Consider the following 18,527-nt stretch of genomic DNA (forward strand, 5'->3'; position numbering starts at 1 on the left):
GCAACAAATGAACAAAAATTCATAATAAATCAATAAAATAATAAGCAACATTAACAAAATAAGTCACAACTGAACTAAACTGAAGAAAAAATAAAACAGGCAACAAAATGTCGTCTACAACATTGATTCACCAGTAAAACCCATGGAGTTGGATCAATGACAGTGGATGGAAATGAACAAAAAAATATATATATTTTTTAAAAAGTGGAATAATATGTGAAAAAATAAGCTGAAAAATTGACTAAAATGAAATAAAAAAATAATAAAATAAGCAACAAAATTAACAAAAATAGTCCAAGTGATAAAATAAAATGAACTAAATGAATAAGAGACCAACAAAATATGAAGTAATTGAACAAAATTAGCCGCAAACTGAACAAGATCGAAGAAAAAAATAAACTGTTCGTCCAAATCTTCACTTTATCAGTTAATCCATTCCTAATGATCTCATATTATTGTTTCTGTGTAGAATTGGAACCTTATTCAACCTACAAAACTTAATTTATATGAAAGTAAACGATGGCTTTTTATTTGACTCACGATCTAATTTAACTCTTGTCCTTTTTCTAAATGACAATGTGTTAGAAATGAGCTGGTTTTCCTTCCAGTCGGTGTTTCTCGTTGGTTAAATCCGCGGTAGGATGACATTCTCAGGGTTTTCATAAACAGCAGCTGCGTCTGTATTAACTCATAGATGTGTTGGATTGGTGTTGGCAGCTCCAACGCATCATGTTAACAATTAAATCAATGCTGACAGATTCTTCAGACGACTGATAAATTATATATATATATATTTTTTTACTAACATCTACCGCCGCATTTAGACTCAGAGTAAAAATAACTCACGTCATACATCGCAGACACTTCACTTCTTTTTTCTCTTGTTTCATTGTATGATATCGATTCCTTATTTCAGATTTCCCAGCGCTGGTGATTTGTGACGATGCTAGGGCCTTAAAACAGTAGCATCGGTTCCTGGTTTTGGTTCTGGGTTGTGGTTTTCTGGGTCGGTGCCAGGTCTAGTGGAGCTGCGTCAGGGTTCGAGTTTCAGAAAGGACGGAAAATAAACACAAGACATCAGGGCTGTCAGACATTTATGCATTTCACAAATTCATCCTGAGGGGTTTGGACCCTTTGGTGGGCCTGTTTTGGTCCACGGGATGAATGTGTGAGATGCAAAGATTACACTGAAAATATGAACAGTCAACTCCAGCAGAACACGCCTGAAGAACGGACGGAATGTCTTTAATAAAACTGGAAAAGATCCAATTTTCACTCAGGGGATCAAATGAGAAATGGAATGGAACATAGACACCTTTCTTCTGTTACTTTGATAAAACATCTATAGAAAACAGAACAGAATTACAGAAGAGGATTAGGGCCACTGGAAAAAAAAAAATTAAGGTCAAATATATGTTTGTTATTGTTATTCTGAGAAAAAAGTCAGAATTTTGAGATTAAAGTCATAGTTCTGAGAAAAAAGTCAGAATTCTGAGGAAAAATAGTCAGAATTCTGAGATTAAAGTCTGAATTCTGAGGAAAAAAAGTCAGAATTCTGAGAACAATAGTCAGAATTTTGAGATTAAACTAAGAATTTTACTTTTTTTTCAGATATCTGACTTTAATCTGAACAATAATAAAAATAAATAAATATTTAAAACAGAATTCTGAGAAAAACTGAATTCTGAGATCAAAGTTGGAATTCAAAGAAAAAAGTCAGAATTCTGACTCTCAGAACAATAATAAAAAATGTAAAAAGTCAGAATTCGGAGAAAAAAATCAGAATTCTGAGATTAAAGTCAGAATTCTTACTTTTTTCTCAATTATATATATATATATATATATATACATACATATATATATATGTGTGTATAGAGGACCTTAATTTGTTTTTTTTTCCAGTGGCCCTAATCCTCTTCTGTACAGAATAGAACAGCTCTAACACTCATAATTAAGTGAATGTGGACCATTGTGAGTGGGGGGTGGGGACTACTCTTCCTTTTTTTTTTTTTTTTTTTTCCGGTTTAAGTTTTTGTTTGTTGTTAGTTGGTTTTTGGAAATCTGAACATACTTATTACCTGCGCTGAGAGGATAGGTATACTAAAATGCGTTCTAATAAAAAGATTATTAAAAAAAGAAAATATCAACAATCAAACTGGTTTTAGTTTAGATTCCACAAACAGACTAATGTCATCTCCAAATAACAGCATAATAAGCTATAAATAATAACAACGCCAGGATATAATTTATTTTATTTTATTATTTTTTAAATTATGAAAATATTTACATTAATAAACTATCCGTAAGCACTAAAATATGAATAATATGAACAAATATGAACATGAAATGTCTAAAGAAAATACAGTGTAATTCTACCAATATTCTGCCTGTTATTCATTGTTTTTGCACCTTTGTAGATACATAATGCACATGTATAAATGATAAGCTGAGGCATAATATTATTAAAACTGCACCTATTTTTCTCAAGCAATGTAATTTTTTTCAGGTTAGTCTTATGTTTTTTGTTTGGATAGTTTATAAATAAATATTTTTGTAATTTAATGTTGTTTTTTTACACAAGAACAAAGAAAAGTTTGTATTTGTCATTATTTATAGGTTATTATTCTGTTCTTTTACTAGTCTGGATCATTTTGGGCTGGATGTGGACTCTGACAGCCCCGTGTGTTTGATAGAATTCAAAATAATACGACAAATACAATCAGTCAAACTGTTTCTGCATCAGCGTCGTCGTATATTACCGAGGTTATATATAATTTCTCTTGTATTTAGACTTTTCTTTACACCTTTGAACAATAAACCCCAGTGAGTTATAATACCTGCATGGCAACAAATTAAACAATGGAATAAAGCGGCGCTGATAAGTCAATATGTGTGCGTAGTAAAGTCAACAGTGGATCTTTTATGGGAGGGAAAGGGCTGAGGGAAAACGCCATTAGTCTCCACATAATTTAAACATGTGTTGGCATTTATCTTGGTGGTCCATGTCCGAACACTAATGACAAACTCGGGTTGTTAGTGGACTGAATCCGAGCCAAAGGCATGCCCACCCAAAAACTTTAATCCGTTAATGTTTCCCACTCTCTAATTTGGTCGAAGACAGAAACTCCAGTGGACGCGAAGGTGCAGCCGTTGGTCAGAGTCGTATAAATACAGTTGAGCGTCACACACACACCCCCACCCACCCCTCCTTTTCCACCGTCAAACTTTATTTTCGTGGGAAGATTAAATATTTCTGCTTGAGAAAACCCTTTAAACTATGAAATGACTGCTGTCACTGACACACTGCCCCCCCCACCCCCACCCCTCCACTCGTACACACACACCACGCTTCCCTGATTTCAGATGGATAGATGGTTGGTGGGAGGAGGTGGGGGAGGGGGAGGGGGGAAGGGAAGAGGGGAGGGGGGGTGAAATATATAATCTCCTGAAAAGAATGAGGCCCTCTGGGATTTTGTCAAAGTAGCCCCTCTCTGCACTGGGGGGGGGGGCGATTGGGTGAGCGGAGGAAGGGGGGGGGGCTAAAACATGTCCACTCCACACTGTAACCTGAGCCAGAAGGGGGCCAATCTGTCAAATAATTAGCTGTTGCCCAGCACAAAGGTTTTATTTGCAGGAATTTCATCGAGGCAGGATTGAATAATATGTGTGTGTATTGTGTGGGGTCATGGGAACATCATCTGGTACTGGTGGGCCATAAAAGACGGCTAAATGATAATGAGAAAAGGCTCTGGTAATTCAATTCCTCAAGCGTTGGTTTCCATCTTTCTCCCCCTCCTCGCTGCTTTTCTCTCTTTCTTTCTCTCTTTTCTCTGCTCGGCTAATTGCACAACTTCATGTTGATGGTTTTGTACTTTTAAAACAGTGTGATTTTAACTCCAGAAACAGGCGACGGCGCAGGAAAGGGATTTATTTTACAGACGATTCTCCAAAAATCGACTGTGAAATGAGATGATTCTGACTAAAATTAATAAATAAAAGCACTATGAGCTGAATAAATAGACACTATTGCAAAATATGAGCTTTTTGTTGCGTTATCGACTGGTAAAACTACACTTTCCGCCCCCTAAAACCCACTGGTCTGAACCCACTTCTTTCTGCTCGACTAATAATGACTTCATGTTGACGGTTTAATACTTTTACTCAGTGCAAAACAGTGTGATTTTAACTCCAGACACTGACATTATTGTAGAAAAGTGGTTTATTTTACAGACCATTCTCCAAAAATATACTGCGAAATTCGATGATTGTGACTAATATTAATAAATAAAAGCACTTTAAGCTAAATAAATAACAGCTTTGTTGCAAAATGTGAGCTTTTTGTTGCGTTATTGACTAGTAAAACTCCACTTTCTGCCCTAAAACCCACTGGTCTGAACCCACTTCTTTCTGCTCGACTAATAATGACTTCATGTTGATGGTTTAATACTTTTACTCAGTGCAAAACAGTGTGATTTTAACTCCAGACACTGACATTATTGTAGAAAAGTGATGTATTTTACAGCTAGTTTTCCCAAAAATTCACTGTGAAATGAGATAACTCTGCCAAAAATTTTATAAGTTGTAAATAAATAAATAAATAAATGAATAAATAAATAAAAGCACTATGAGCCAAATAAATAACAGCTTTGTTGCAAAATGTGAGCTTTTTGTTGTGTTATTGACTGGTAAAACTCCACTTTCTGCCCTAAAACCCACTGGTCTGGTTGTGTCTTTGCACAATGACCTCTCAGCTTTTCTGTCTTTTGTCTTTTCTTTCTGCTCGACTAATAATAACTTCATGTTGATGGTTTTGTACTTTTAAAACAGTGTGATTTTAACTCCAGAAACAGGCGACGGCGTAGAAAAGTGATTTATTTTACAGACGATTCTCCAAAAATCTACTGTGAAATGAGATGACTGACTAAAATTAATAAATAAAAGCAAAATGAGTTAAATAAATAAACACTTTGTTGCAAAATGTGAGCTTTTTGTTGCATTATTGACTGGTAAAACTACACTTTCCGCCCTAAAACCCACTCGTTTGTGCAAAACACAGGCCACAAAGTGATTTTAACTCCAGAGACCGATGTCATTATAGAAAAGTGATTTCTTTTACAGCTGATTTTCCAAAAATCTACTATGACATGCAATGACTCTGACTAAAATTAATTTAAAAAAGCATGTTAAGCTAAATAAATAAATGCTTGTCGCAAAATGTGAACTTTTCGTTGTGTAATCAACTGGTAAAACTACACTTTCTGCCCTAAAACCCACTCGTTTGTGCAAAACACAGGCCACAGAGTGATTTTAACTCCAGAGACTGATGTTATTGTAGAAAAGTGATGTATTTTACAGCTGGTTTTGCAAAAATCTACTGTGACGTGAGATGATTCTGACTAAAATGAATAGATAAAAGCACTATGAGCTAAATAAATAACAGCTTTGTTGTCTTTTTTTCTGCTTGACTAATAATAACTTTATGTTGATGGTTTAGTACTTTTACTCAGAGCAAAACAGTGTGATTTTAACTCCAGAGACTGACGTTATTGTAGAAAAGTGATGTATTGTTCAGCTGGTTTTGCAAACTGTGACATGAGATGATTCTGACTAAAATTAATACATTGTTTAAAAAAAAGCACTTTAAGCTGAATAAATAAATGCTTTGTTGCAAAATGTGAGTGTTTGGTTGCGTTATCGACAGGTAAAAGTATGCACTTTCCGCTCCAAAACCCAACAGCCTGGTTGTCTCTTTGCACGTTGACCTCTGACCCCTGAGAGCAGCCAACCAGGAAGTGGATAGTGTTAAAAGGGATTGATTGGTTTGTGGTCTATAGATGATTGTTTATATCATTCCATACTGGAGGTTTGACCCCTGGTGACCTCTGTGCGGACCAATCCTCTGAGAGCCGTGACCTGCGTCCATTTGCGACAGCGCTAATTAGCTCTGACGGGCGCCGGTTTGCGTCGGGTTGTAAAACGAAGCCCTGCAGCGCCCTGATTGAAGAAAGGCAAAGCGCGGCTACTCGCTCCCTTCCTTCCATTTCCTCCCTCCGAATGTCAAACACATTAAACTTAATGTACCAGCAAATCTTACTCAATTATTTGTATGTTGTTGAGGTGTGTGTAGTTGTGTTTATGTGTGAGTGCGGCGGCCTAAATGGCGTTCATATGTCAGTGTATGTACAGCTGTCGGAGAACACTCAGGCATGCTGGTGTTTACATGTGCGAGCAGAGGCGGGAGGTCGCTTGTGTGGGCGGGGCTTAAACATCCTGCCACGGCACAGAGATGAGGAAAGTTGCTTTTAAGTAAAATAATTGGATTATTGCATCCTGCGATCTGGCTAATTATAATGAAAGCAAGCTTACAATTTTCCAATTATTATTCTATGCTGATTCTGTTCCTCTCTAATAAAGAGGAGCACTGATGCAAAACAAAATGCCACGACTCCATTTCCCGGCCGTGCCTTAGAGCGATTCAGAAATGAGGACGTACACGCCCGTCAAATATCAGCCACGTAAAAAACATACACAGGACGCAAAGTGACACCCAAAACGGCAAAATGACACGAACCACAGGAAAATGACAAGTAAAAAAACAGCAAAGTGACACATAAAAGCAGTAGAATGACACAAACGACAGGAAAATGACCTGCAAAAAAGGCAGTGATACATAAAAACTGCAAAATGAAATGTAAAAACAACAAAAAGACAAGTAAAAATGGGAAAACTACATGTAAAAATGGCAAAGTGTCACCTAAAGCAGTAAAATGACACGTAAAAACAGCAAAATGACATGTAGAACAGCAAAGTGGCACAAAAAAACGGGAAAATGATGTAAAAATGACAAAAACATGAAAAACGGCGAAATGTTGGACTGATTTTATAAACTTTATGTTTATATACAATATTGACTGGAAACGTAAAAACATAAAATACAATGTTGTAATCCAGTGTTTTATTTCATGTTTCCATGGTAACGAAGATGCATGAGTCTGACTCTGACCAATCACAGAGTAAACTCCTCCCAATGCAGCGTCTTCACCATGTACCGCCTCCTACAGGTACGCAACAGACACACAACAGACACATAAACACAACAACAGACACACAACAGGTACACACAGATACATAAAGACACACAATAACACACAACAGGTACACACAGATACATAAAGACACACAATAACACACAAAGACACACAACAGGTACACACAGGTACATAAACACAACAACAGACACAACAGGTACACACAGATACATAAAGACACACAATAACACACAAAGACACACAACAGGTACATAAACACAACAACAGGTACACACAGATACATACAGACACACAAAGACATAAAAGACACACAACAAACACTCACGTAGATACACAACAGATCCACAAGATACACACTTATACACAACAAACCCACAAACACACCAACAGACACACAAAAGTTACACACAGATACATAAAGACACACAATAACACACAAACACATAAAAGGCAAACAACAAACACTCACACTGATACACAAGACACACACTGATACACAAGAACCAGAGTAATACATGTAAATACCTCTATAGACACACACACACAACATACTCACAATGACACACAAACACATGTAAACTCTTCCACAGACACACTCACACAAACAGACTCACACTGACACACATACACACCATTGATCCACCACTATCAGTCACTCATTCCCTCTGCTGTGTCACTCTAACACACACACACACACACACACACACTCCTCCAGATCTTGTTGTTGTATGTATGTGTGTGTATGTGTGTGTGTGTGTTTGGTGGATTTGAGGATCAGTCGGTGGATTTCAGTTCAACCTCAGAGCTTAGGATGAAAACACTACAGAGTGTTAAAATCTGAGGCTTTTACACCACGCCCCCCCTCCCCCTTACTCTCTCCCTAACACCCCCCCCCCCCCCCACACACACACCCCATCGGTGTTTCCCCTACTGTCGTCCTCCCTCTCCTTCTGTTTTGGCCGCTTGTGTTGGTTTAGCTGTGAGTGGGAGTCCAACACCGACGCAGAGTTATTCTATGAGCCGACTCCGAGGGGACGCACAAGGATGTATTTTAATTAAGAAACACCCGAGGGCTGGAGTTTTACTACGAACACGAGGAGGAGGAGACGGAGACGAAAGCAGGAAAAGGCTGTAGACACACTCACATATTCAACAGTTCCAGAAATAAAACACAGGAAAATACCAGGAATACGACCGACGACGACTAGAGTTCAAATACGGACGATAAAACGGAAAAATACCAGGAATACAACCAACGATGACTGTAGAGTTCAAATACAGACGATAAAACGGGAAAATGCCAGAAATACGACCGACAACAACTACAGAGTTCAAATACAGACGATGAAACGGAAAAATACCAGGAATACGACCAATGACGACTATAGAGTTCAAATACAGACGATAAAACGGGAAAATACCAGGAATACGACCAACGACGACTATAGAGTTCAAATACAGACGATAAAACGGGAAAATACCAGGAATACGACCAACGACGACTATAGAGTTCAAATACAGACGATAAAACGGGAAAATACCAGGAATACGACCAACGACGACTATAGAGATCAAATACAGACGATAAAACGGGAAAATACCAGGAATACGACCAACGACGACTATAGAGTTCAAATACAGACGATAAAACGGGAAAATACCAGGAATACGACCAACGACGACTAGAGTTCAAATACAGATGATGAAACAGAAAAATACCAGGAATACGACTGACGACGACTGTAGAGTTTAAATACAGACGATAAAACGGGAAAATACCAGGAATACGACCAACGACGACTAGAGTTTAAATACAGATGATGAAAAAGAAAAATACCAGGAATACAACTGACAAGGACTGTAGAGTTCAAATACAGACGATAAAATGGAAAAATACCAGGAATACGACCGACGACAACTAGAGTTCAAATACAGACGATAAAACAAGAAAATACCAGGAATACGACCGATGACGACGACTACAGAGTTCAAATACAGACGATGAAAAAGAAAAATACCAGGAATACGACTGACGAGGACTGTAGAGTTCAAATACAGATGATAAAACAGAAAAGTATCAAGAAAACGATCAATAAACAACAAATACAACTGAAACTAGCATGTACAATGTATGAATAATTAAGGATTTACTTTATTAGAACGATGAAAAACTGTAAAACATGTTAAAACAGCAAAATAACGTAACCACCATGAACGCTGACTGTAAACAGCAAAGTATGAAAGTACAGTTTATTAGAAGGATGGAACACCTTCAAATCTGTCATATTTACATTTTTTGTTATAATTTGTGTTGATTTCTGAAGTTTTTTAAGCAAAATAATATGTAAAACGGCAAAATAACACTTAAAAAATGGCGAAATAACATGTCAAATGGCAAAATAACATGTAAAAAAACTGCAAAATGGCACGTAACCACTATGAACACCAATTCTGTAAACAGCAATAACGTATAAAAGTACAGTTTATTAGAAGGATGGAAAACTTTCAAATCCATGTCAAATTTACATTTTTTGTCATCATTTGTGTTGATTTCTATAGTTTTTTAAGCAAATAGTAACCTTTATTTATCAATGTCAACTTAAAAAAGTCGAACATTTGCATCAACCACGTAAAAATGGCAAAATAAAACGTTAAAAAAATACAAAATGACACATAAAATGGCCAAATGACATGTAAAAAAATACACAAAATGACACATAACCACCACAAACACTGATTCTGTAAATGGCAATTAAAGTGTAAAAGTACAGTTTATTAGACGGATGGAAAACTTTTAAATCTGTGTCATGTTTACATTTTTTGTCATCATTTGTGTTCATTTCTGTGTTTTTTTAAAGCAAATATTATTAACCTTTATTTGTCAGTGTCATCTTATAAAACCCGAACATTTGCCGTCAACTACGTAAAAGTGGCAAAATAATACGTAAAACCGCAAAATGACACATAAAACAGCTAAATGACATAAAAAAAAAAAAATGACACGTGTGTAATTTCAATTGTAATTTCAATAATAATTTAACTGATATACATTACAACTTAAGTTTGTTTGGAAAATGTCAGACAATAAGAGTTCATTAAATATGAGACAAATACAAAATGAAATGGACACAAATAAATGCTAACGTAATTTAACATAAATGACAGTATCATCAGCATAAAAGGGTAGTTTTAATATTTGATTAATGATAGATTTGACTGAATAAGTAACTTTTCTTCAGTTTTCTGTTTTTGATTTCATAACCTTTGAATTTACTCTGAGCTTTAATGAAAATCTACATGATCAGTGAATTGAATATTGGAAAATACCGATGATAACATCATAATAATTGGTGATAAATCCCCAAAGAAAAGTTAAATATAGAGAAAAATCCCATGAGAAAAATGGTTTTAGGTCTTTAATCGTTAGCTTTGCAGCTGAAAATATTATCAATAAAACACTCTAAAATAGCAAAGTTTACCATTGACTTTATTTTATTTTGTCTTCTCATTTAGGGGTAAATAACAAATCAATACATGAAACAAAGAAATTCAGTTGTTCAGTTGTTTTTATTGTTTTTTATGTTCCGTTAATGATATGTTTTGCTAAAAAAAGTCACTTTCTTTTGAGTTTATATGAACGTGTACATGATCAGTGAATTAAATGTAAAAAAAAAACCAGAACAACCTGATTTTCACTCGAAAATATAAAATTCAGACGTGAATGTTATCATGAATCCGTGTATCATTCGTTCTTTTCATATTCACTTGAGAATCCACAATCGGAAAATGAAGAAATGACTTGTTATTTCATTATTCATGTGCAAATAAAAAATCCAAAAAAAAGTTTTTCATTCTTTCGATTGTACACGCATTAAAAATGATAAATAATCAAATGGACCAAATGTGGGGTTTCATGTTGACATTTTTATATTTGATTTGAAGTTCCTGACTTGGTGCATTGTTCTGGTCAGTCGTGGGTTTGCTAGTTTTCTGTCTAATGCATTCTGCGATAATGCAGAATATGGTGTTATTCAGAGGCAGCAAACGCATTACTGTGAAGGAGGGCGACATGACAACTGAAAAAATGGTCCGAATCTTCCAGGTGGTGTTGTTTTGTCTAATACAGTGGGTCCATGTGGTCAGTGGATCTGTTGGTAATTGGATTTTCTTTTTAGAAACAAAAGAAAAACTAGCGTTTAATTGATTTTCGTTTTAAAATAGAAGAATAAAATTGAATTTCAAGGCGTTTTTCATTTTCAGTGTCAAAACAGATAAAACAAATTTATAAAATGGATTGATTTTTGTTTTCTCTTTCTAATAATAAAAAATAAAGTTACTACCTAACAGAAATGGAAAAATGGACCAAAAATAGCTGGTGTTTTTTTTTTTTTTTTTTTTTTTAATTTTCTCAGACCGGATGTTTTCATTTTCAAGTGTCGAACACTAATGCCAAGGTCACAATAATGGGTTGGTACGAATTTTCCTGTTTTTACAAAATCTGGAGTTCATAGACATTCGTGCAGGGAGCATGTCTACGATGTCCAGCGTTTTTGGTCCATTTTTCCATTTCTGTTGCTAGTAACTTTATTTTTTGTTATTAGAGAAAATGAAAATCACTCCATTTTTTAAAATTTGGTTTATCTGTTTTGACACTGAAAAAGAAAAACGCCTTGAAATTCAGTTTTAATTCTTCTATTTTAAAACGAAAATCAATTAGCCACTAGGGCTGTGTATTGGCAAGAATCTGGCAATACGATACAAATCACAATACTAGGATCATGATACAATGTATTGCGATATATCATGATACTGTTACAAAGGCAATTTTTGGTTTGTTTCTTTTTTTTTTAAATGATAATTTCCTTGAAGAATTGAATTACACCAGAAATATGTATAAATACTAAACACATTTTTATTTGATCACAATAGGATCTAATGTTATATCACAAAATGTTCCTGTGTTCAAACTGAAATTCTGTTTTACAGACATTACAGTTTCAGATCCTGTTCAAATGTTCATATTCTATTAATTCAGAACTAACATCAGAACATTATTTTAGTTCAATCCCAACAAAGGAACTCACAGTATTGAATAAAAGAGTGGTAAATAATAATTAATAAAATATAAACAAAAAAACAAAAATGAACCTCTACAACATCTGCATTTGAATAAATACCTAAAAATTTCGATACAGTATTGTGAAATTAAATATCGCGGAATTGATATTTTCTTACGCCCCTATTAACCACTAGTTTGTCTTTTGTTTCTGAAAAGAAAATCCAATTACAAACAGGTACACCAACCTGGAAACCCGACATTTGGTCCATTTGCTTATTTCCAATTTTTAATTTGTGCGTTCAATCGAACGAATGAAAAACAACTCATTTTTTGATTTTTGATTTTTACGTGAATAATAAAATGAGTCATTTTTTTCATTTTCCGATTGTGGATTCTCAATTGAATATGAAAAGAACAAATGTTACACGGATTAACATTAATAATAATAAATCACTTAGAAATGGTTAAATGTAGTTGTGACACACATATTTCTAGCTCTGTAAGAGTTAAATCTGACACATTCATATCTTTTTTAAGATGAAGATAAGTAAATAATCCAACTCTGCAGATGATTTTCCAAGTATTTAAATCATTTTTTGTCCTGTTTTTCATGCTGATGCTCGTTGAAGACACCAATACAGAACACAACACATAACCTGTCAGTCCATTATCATCTCATTTGCATATAATTACAGTCATTACACTCGTACTGTCAAATTCCTGCTGTATGACAAGTTTGACGTGTTTTGCGATGTACAACCCTCGCCACTGCCGCCGCGTACCCGCCCACAGACGCTAACGCCGGGTGAAGGGTTAGTGGACTCCGAACGCTCAGATCTGCAGCCGAGGTTAACCCTGGAAATAAAGAAATAAAGGCGTTACACGGAGAACCTGAGGAGAATGTGGAATGCCAGTCGCCGGTCGGAAAGATGGATTGCCTGAATTCTCCACCAATCACCAAACAACACATTGGCCGCAGCATTGATTGATGAAGTATTTAAGTCGTCAATCTCACATCACCTGCTTTTCTTCTCTCTCTTTCTCAAATGGCTGCAGAAAAGCTATGCTGTGTCTGCAGGATTGGACCGACCCCGGCTGATGGAAAACTTCGCAGATTTGGGATCGGAGTTTAGAGGGAAAGGGTCAAAGGTCAAAGCCTCCTGCAGTAACAGGCTGACTCACACCCGTATTATCGATGGCAAATCATGATGAACCATAATAATATTGATAAAAATGGAGCGTTCGCCGTCACCTCTGACCCCCCACCCCACCCCCCCATCCCATGCAGACCTCTTTGTACTCGACTGTGTATTGACAAGAATCTGGCGATATGATACAAATGACAATACCAGGATCACAATACGATATATCATGACACTGTTCATATGGCAATATTTTTTGTTTCATTTCTTTGTTTAAAAGATTATTTTCTGGAAAAACTAATAGTGCAGCATTTGGATAAATAAAGTTTTAACACGCGGCTGTACCAGAACAAAAAAACATGCAAATAAACAAACAAATAATTAAATAATGTTTTACAGACATTACAGTTTCAGATCCTGCTTAACCTTCTTAGACCCACTGTCCACATTTGTGGACAAGAGTTTCACAACTTTATGCAAAAAAAAAAAGAAAAGAAATCTGTCCACCACAAAGGATATTCCATAAAAATAAAAAAAAACTGCATCTGAAAAAACTGTTGCATCATAATGTTTCCAATATAGGCACTTGTTTAATAAAAAACAAAAAAAGCTTGTACTTTGCTGAGATGTTCTGGGTCTGAGGAGGTTAAACGTTCATTTTATATCGCAAAAAGAATACATAGTGCTCAGTCCCTGAATCATCCAACATCCGAACATTATTTTTGTGGATTCCCAATAAAAAAAAAAAAAAACAATTACCTCTTTCAGACAGTAAAAAGTGCTTTTAGGATGCTTGAATTATCCATTATTTAACAAAACAGCGTTATCAGTTTCAAAAGACAACATGTATGACCTGCAGTATCACAATAGTACTGTTGTAGTAAACAAACAACAGAAAAAAACCCCATGTGAAAACAGAAGTAAAAGAGCTGGAAAAACTAAAACAAAAATGAACCTCCACCATATCTGCATTTGAATGAATACCTAAAAATATCGATACAGCACTTTTTAATATCGATACACTATCGTGAAGTGAAATTTGGCGATATATTGCGATACTAATATTTTCTTCCGCCCCTGGTCATAACGGTGCTTGGGTTCTCTCGGTTCCACAGACGGAGCAGAATCGATGTGACAGCGAAGACAGACGCTCACACCTGCACATAGAGTGTTGACAGAGCAAACGCAGAGCTGGAGTTATGCTGAAGAGGTCATTGATCCGCCAGTTAACCTATTCTCCTGCATCAGTACAGCAGCAAACCCTGGGAGAAAAGCGACCCCCGCCCCCCCCCATCCATTGTTTCCCTCACTAATATGATACCCCCTAAAGGTTCTCCACAGACCTCATTTCTAATCAATGCGTGTGGTTGGTGGGATCATCCTGTCTCTGCAAATTAATGACTTCACTTTTTTCTGTGGTTTCATTCAATCGATTTGTTTTATTAGCCCATTGATCTCCATGCACCCCCCCTCACCCCAACACTCCAAACCCCCCCACTCCCAAACCCAACCCTCCCTGTACCTCACCAAGCTCCAATACTCCGCATCCTATTCACTTATCAATATGAGAGCTGAGAGCATCACCTCTGAAGAGAAACAAAGATCAGCCCAGAAACACAGGCTTCAGAGTTAAATAGAAACATATGATTTTAACTCTGGCTTCAGAGTTAAATAGAAACATGATTTTAACTCTGGCTTCAGAGTTAAATAGAAATGTATGAGTTTACCTCTGGCTTCAGAGTTAAACAGAAACGTATGATTTTAACTCTGGCTTCAGAGTTAAATAGAAACATAATTTTAACTCTGGCTTCAGAGTTAAATAGAAACATATGACTTTAACTCTGGCTTCAGCGTTAAATAGAAATATTTCATTTTAAGTCTGGTTTCAGTGTTAAAATCATTCATTTCTGTCCATTTAACTCTGGACAGAAACATGATTTTAACTCTGCTTTTAGAGTTAAACAAACAAAAACGTGTGATTTTAACTGTGGTTTCACAGTTAAATGAAGAGAAAAATGATTTTTAAGTCTGGTTTCAGGGTTAAAATCATAGGTTTCTGTCTAACTGTGGTTTTAGAGTTTTTTTTTAAAAAAAGAATGATTTTAACTTTGGTTTCAGAGTTAAACAAAAATGTATGATTTTCACTGTGGTTTCAGAGTTAAACAAAAATGTATGATTTTAACTATGGTTTCAGAGTTAAACAAAAATGTATGATTTTCACTGTGGTTTTAGAGTTAAGCGAAGAAAAACATGATTTTAACTCTGCTTTCAGAGTTAAACAAATAAAATCATAGGATTTCAACTGTGGTGTCAGAGTTAAACAAACAAAACCGTATGATTTTTACTGTTTCTGTCTGTTTAACTCTGGTTTTAGAGTTAAACAAAAACGTATAATTTTAACTGTGGTTTCAGAGTTAAACAGAAACATGATTTTAAGTTTGGTTTCAAGGTTAAAATCATACATTTCTGTCTGTTTAACTCTCGTTTTAGAGTTAAACAAAAATGTATGATTTTAACTATTTACTGAGTTAAACGAACAAAATGTATGATTTTAACTGTGGTTTCAGAGTTAAACGAACAAAAACATGATTTTAAGTCAGGCTTCAGAGTTAAAATCCTACTTTTCTGTCTGTTTAACTCTGCTTTCAGAGTTAAACCGATCCCAAACTTGCATATTAAGACAAACAGTCAGTGTTAGGTGCTGTTAACGGGTGTAAACTAATGAGTGAGCAGGTGGAAGTGTGCTGGTTTTCTTTGCTGAATATAAGTGTCATGGTCTAAATCACTGTGACGTTCATCAGGTCAGGGCCGGCTGCTCTTATTAACAGCCATATCTAACTCTCTCCTCTATAATTCCCTTTGAGATCCGAACAAAAGGATAGGAAGTGCTTTACTTGGACAAGTCAGACTTGACTTCACAGGAGGAATTACAGCTTTTCATTTTCTGTCAGTGGAGCGTTTGAGCCCCAGCGCCATAACCATGTTCTGTCCGTCCTGTTTTATGACTGAAGCACGCACAAAGACCAGATTCACAGTAATTACACATGAAAACACACACGCTGACGTATATACGCACAGTGTAAAGCCAAAGACGCTGAGAGACGAGTGCGTTTGTGCAAACACCACATATTCGGACGCTGACAGAAATACATAGTCATAGGGTTGAGACAAAAACACCAACACCCTCCATCCAAACAAAAACACTCTAGAGTCCATCAGGGGGACTGGATTCAGACGGGGTTTCTTTACGTTCGCTCGTGTCCGTCACTGCAGCTGTCGGAATCCATTAGGGTAAACAGCGTTTCCATCCCAGGCCCACCACATTTACACATTGTCCTCTCAGCCTGGGACATATTATTTCTGTCCTTCCTGAACCGTCAAACGCTGACACGCCGACGTCGAACAAAACAAATACAAACTAATACAGTGGGTTGTAAAACGTCTGGCCCCGCCCCTTGCCCCCCCTCACCTCAGTTCTGTATCTGAGTCGGAGTCGTTCTGTTTCCCGAAGAGTCTGATCTGAACATAAACATGTACACGACGTGGACAGAAGTATGTGGACACGTTGGATTCAGGTGTTTCTGTTCTAACAAAACAATGACGACTAATGTCAGATAATGTCAGAATATAGTTTTATATTATGGGATATGCATCAAATATTAGTGCATTGGATTGTTTGGGTTAAATTATTATGTTTGTTTCCAAAATGATTCAGAGATTGTTGACTAAAGTACACAAAAAACATGCAAAAATACACAAAAAATACACTTAAGTATACAAAAAACACTAAAAATACACAAATATGCACTAAATTATACAAAAATATGCAAAAATACACAAAAAATACACTAAAGTATTCAAAAAACATGGAAAAATATACAAAAATACATTAAAGTAGACAAAAATATGCAAAAATACACTAAAGTGTAAAAAAAAATGCAAAAATACACAAAAAATACACTAAAGTATACAAAAAAAACACTAAATACACAAAAATACACTATACAAAAATATGCAAAAATACACAAATAATACACTAAAGTATACAAAAATATGGAAGTTTACACAAGAAATACACTAACAGGGGTCTGGGATCCAAAACAATAATGACTAATGTCAGAATATAGTTTTATATTATGGGATAAATATCAGTGCATTGGTTCGTTTGGGGTCAGTTATTATCTAAATATACAAAGGACATGGAAAAATACACAAAAAATACACTAAAGTATACAAAAAATATGCAAAAATACAGTAGTGTAAAAAAAAATGGAAAAAAAATTAAAAATACACTGAAGTGTACAAAAACATGCAAAAATACACAAAGACACTGAAGTGTACAAAAAATATGAAAAAATACACTGAAGTGTAAAAAAAATGCAAAAATACATAAAAATACACTAAAGTATACAAAAAATATGGAAAAATATACAAAAAATACACTAAACTGTACAAAAAATTTGCAAAAATACGGAAAAATTCACTAAAGTATTAAAAAACATGCAAAAATACACAAAAAATACACCAAAGTATACAAAAATACAGAAAAATACACAATAAATACAATAAAGTATGCAAAAATACACAAAAAATACACTAACAGGGGTCTGGGATCCAAAACTATAATGATTAATGTCAGAATATAGTTTAATATTATGGGATAAATATCAGTTCGTTGGTTAGTTTTGGTTAAATTAAAGATTTTTCTTTTCTTAATTAAAGATTTTTTGGTTAATACAAGCAAAAAAAAATCTGCCAATGGAACAAGTGAAAATGATCTTGTTCAGATTTGTTGAACTCAGATTTTCTAGACCTGTTGTCTTTAAATCAGTTCTTCTATCTCACTGAACAGTTCCTCTGTATGTGATTCTGTCTGATTTTAAGTGTGATGAGATATTTGGAGCAGAAATGAGAAAAATACACTTGGTCAGATTTAGAGTTTTGCAGTGTGACTAGGATTGTTAAAGCTGCGTTTGAGTTTTGTCACCAGTTTTTCATCAGATCTGTCAAACCTCAGTCATGTCCTCAGTATCATGAATCCATGTGTCTGTCTGTGATTACTCAGCTGAATCTCTTCCCTCACGGTGAACAGTTTCTTAGTGTACTCCAGCAGAAACAGTCCACTTGTTTACAAACAGAACCGGTGGGTCAGTCGGGCATTTTCAGAAATTTGTGGCAACATGCATTGTGGGAAGTGGAGCTATGGCTAGGCTATGACTCAGGTTTGACAGATTTAATGAAAAATTGGTGACAAAAGTCATCCTCAGCTTTACATGT

Source organism: Sphaeramia orbicularis, chromosome 16, assembly GCF_902148855.1.
Source record: "Sphaeramia orbicularis chromosome 16, fSphaOr1.1, whole genome shotgun sequence".
Lineage (NCBI taxonomy): Eukaryota > Metazoa > Chordata > Actinopteri > Kurtiformes > Apogonidae > Sphaeramia > Sphaeramia orbicularis.